General features: G+C 44.9%; 1 pseudogene; it reads right to left on the reverse strand.

Moving 5' to 3' along the window:
• Window positions 1-972: 972 nt before the first annotated feature.
• The window catches only part of LOC109321828, a 5,077-nt pseudogene continuing 2,095 nt past the window's right edge, over window positions 973-3,954 (reverse strand).

Consider the following 3,954-nt stretch of genomic DNA (forward strand, 5'->3'; position numbering starts at 1 on the left):
AGGGAGAGGAACTAAGGATGCGTCTGGCTCCTCAAGGCAGAGAACATGGAGTCCCAGTGCTGCAAAACTGCCACAAAGTAAAGTGAACCCTGCAGTACTGAACATGAAGGCTTTGGCCTTAAAGGGACAGTACAAGGAAAACAATAAGACACAACACCCCTCCCCGCTAGACAGAATAGTCAGCCAACCATTTGGGAGGACTCCGCTTCCGCTGTAGTCTTCCCATAGAACTGGACTCTGTGAGGGGTTCAGAAGATGATGGCCCTGTCAGCCTATTTGGAGACTCAACAGCGACGCTTCCTTCTGACGGTGATGGCAAAGAGTTTGGAAACAGGTAGGCACTTCTCCAATGAATCCATGTCTGTTGGTGGTGGACTGGTGCTCGGAGATTGCTCAGGTATAGGGTTATCAGTAGGAGAATGCCCATGCAGCTGGTCCACATGACGTCTCCAAACTTGTCCGTCATCAGTCTGGACTGTATATAATATGGGTCCTGTGGCACTTACAATTTTAGATTGAACCCACTGTGGGCCTGTCCCATAGTTCCGAGCAAACACAGTCTCATGTGGAATGAAAAGACATAAGGTACCAGATAACAATGCAGAGTCCAACTCCTTTTCTATCTGAAGCTGCATGTCTCTCACAAGGTCTGGGTTAACATGGTCAAGGCATGTCTTGAGAAGATGACCCATAAGAAGCTCTGATGGGCTGGACCTGGTTGTAGGGCAAGGAATTACATGTTGAGCAAAAAGAATCTGGCCAGTCTGGTAGGCCAGTCTCCTACAACGATCCTTTTCAGTGCATCTTTTGTAGTCTGCACCATTCACTGTTTGCCCATTGGCCTGTGGCTTGCAAGGTGCAATGGTAACTGTTTGAATGAGGTTGCGGCTGGCAAAATCTTGGAACTGCTGAGGTGAATGCACTGCCATTATCAGAAACAATAGTGTCAGGTACTCAATGGGTTGCAAACAGCTAATGGAAAGGTGTTATAGTGGCAGTTGATGTAAGAGTTGAGACAGTAATCACTTCAAGCCATTTTGAGTACAAGTCAACAACAATTAAGAAATTTGTATCTTGAAAAGGGCCAGCAAAATCAATGTGGATGCGTGACCAGGGTTCCTTTGTCGTTTCCCAAGGGAATCCTGGTGCCTTCAGTGGATTATGACGGGTTGCTTGACAAATGCTGCACTCCCTCATAACCTTTTCTATGTCATTGTCCATACCTGACCACCATACATAACTTCTAGCCAGTGCTTTCATCCTCACAATGCGTGAGTGTGCTGCATGCAGCATTGTTGGAATGATTAGGTATCCTGCTTCTGGAATTATGATACGATTTCCCCACAAGAGGGAACCCTTGTGTGCAGACAGCTCATGCTGACATGATGAAAATGGCCTGAATTCCTCAGCCAACCTGTCCGCGAGCCAGCCCCTCCACACCCAGTTGAGGACATGGGCAAGGATAGGGTCTTTTGCAGTCATCCTTGTTATCTGATCAGCTTGAAGAGGAGTTTCTGGCATGGATTCCAGCATGAGGACTTCCATTGGTGGAGGAGTAGCGCAATCAGGTATTTGTAGAGGTAGGTGGCTCAATGTATCAGCATTTGAAATAGTTTTCCCTGGTTTATACATGAGTGTATAGCCATATGCATTTAGCATGATGCTCCAGCATTGTATACGAGGAGACAAAATAGGAGGAGTTAGTTTGTCTGTAGTAAAAATTCAAAGAGGGTGTTTGTGGTCCGTTCAGATTTTGAATTTGTGGCCATAAATGTAATTGTGAATTTTTTAACTCCTGCAATGACTGCCAGTGCTTCTTTATTAATCTGTGCGTAATTCTTCTCGGTTGAAGTCATTGTTCTTGAGTAAAAAGCAACGGGTGTGTCCATGTCATCAAGCAATGTGTGACTGAGGGCAGCGCCAACACCAAACAGCGAGGCATCACAAGTAATGGCCAGTGGCTTCTGCTCATCATAGTGAAGAAGGACAGAGACTGATGTCAGCAACACCCTGGAAGGCTTCATTGTGCTGGCAAGTCCACTTCCACTGAGGTCCTTTATCCAGTAAGTGATGAAGAGGCTCTGATAATAGTGGCTTTGTCTTTCAAGATGTGATAAAAGTTGACAGGTCCTAAGAATGCTTGAAGAGTCTGTCTGCATTTTGGTATAGGGACATGATGTATTGCTTTTACCTTGTCTTCAATTGGGTGAATGCCAGAAGCATCAATCTGATATCCCAGAAAGTTGATACTGGGAACTTCCAGTTGACATTGCTCTCTTTTTGTTCTGATACCTGCTTTATTGAACCTCTCTAAAACATCTCTGAGTCTCTCAGTGAGTTTCTCTCTTGACAGCCCCATGATCAACACATCGTCAAAGTATGGAACAACCCTGGGAATTCCTGCTAGCATTTTCTCCATGAACTGCTGGAAAATTCCTGGTGCCACAGAAATTCCAATCTGGAGGCACTTGACACAGAACACTCCCCTGTGTGTAATTATCGTTTGGGCCTCAGCAGTCTTGTCATCCACTATCAATTGCTGATAGGCTTGAGCGAAGACAAGTTTGGCAAAAACCTTCCCTCCTGCAAGGACAGTAGCTGGTTAATGGCAGGCACTGGGTGCAGGTCCTGCTTAAGTGCTTTATTAACAGTGCACTTGTAATCCCCGCAGATGCAAACACTGCCGTTAAGTTTTAAAACAGGAACAATTGATGCAGCCCAGCTTGTATGTACGATTGGCTCAAGAACCCCTTGCATGATAAGCTGATCTAATTCTGCATCAATTTTTGGCCACACTGCAAAAGGTACATTCCAAGCCTTCATAAAGATAGGAGCTATCACAGGAGCCATTTGGAACGTCACTGGTGGACCAGAGTAAGTTCCTAATTCCTTGGAGAATATCTGGAGAAACTCTCTTGAAAGCCTTTCCAGACTTTCTGTGCAGAGACTGTGTACGCCTTGAATACTGATTCCCAATGGTGAAAACCAATTTTTCCCCAAAACTTTTGCAGGAACCCTTAGTGATAATGAGGGGTAGACACTGTCTAACAGTTCCATACTGGACACTGACACTGCAGCTACCCAAAGTTTCCACAATCTGTCCATTGTAGTCATGCAGGCAACACGCAGGTTTCACTAATTTGGGAAGAGGGTGCTGAAACAAGTGGAAGAATGTGTTTTCATCTATGAGGGATACTTTCGAACCCAAGTCCATTTCCATTTTGCACTTCTCTCCATTTATTGCTACAGTTCCAGTCATCTCAGAACCTTGAGTTTCAACAACACCAACATTTTGAATCAAATATGGTTTTTGTACCTCATGTTCTGGAAAGGACTCTAATCTGTGAGTGGATTGGGAGTGAATACATTTGCCACAGTCTTTTTGTCTCCCGGAACTGGCCTTTGAGTGGCAAACCCTCTCTCTGTGGCCCTTCTTCTTGCAGGCATGATGCTCCACATTCCTAAACCTGCACTCCTTTCATCTATGTTGGCCACCACAACTCAAACATGTCTGTGGATTAAATGGCTTACATGGTGCTGTTGGTGAGGGTATAATCTGCTGAATTTGCTGGTAATGATCTGATTCTTGATCTTTTTGGAGTAAGTGGACATTGCTGGAGAACACCTGGTGATTTTCTCTCACGTTATGGGATGCTGTTTCAGGTGCCAAGGCTTTTTCTTGTGCAGTACACAAGGTCAAATTTGGTTCATAGAGCAGGGGACGTTGGATTGTTTCATCTTGAGCTCCACAGATAAGACAGTCATGAAGCAGGCCATCCAAAAGATCCCCAAACTCACAAAATTTGGCAAGGCAATGGAGCTCATCGAGGTAATCTGCTATGCCTTCATTGGCTTTTTGGTTCAGTTTAAAAAAATGAAATCTCTGCAAGGTAACAGGTGGCCTTGGGCAATAATGTGCCTTTAGCAGGGCAATTAGTTCAGCATAAGACTTAG

This window comes from Crocodylus porosus, unplaced genomic scaffold (genome assembly GCF_001723895.1).
Source record: "Crocodylus porosus isolate Cpor-Errol unplaced genomic scaffold, CroPor_comp1, whole genome shotgun sequence".
In the NCBI taxonomy this organism is placed as follows: Eukaryota; Metazoa; Chordata; order Crocodylia; family Crocodylidae; genus Crocodylus; species Crocodylus porosus.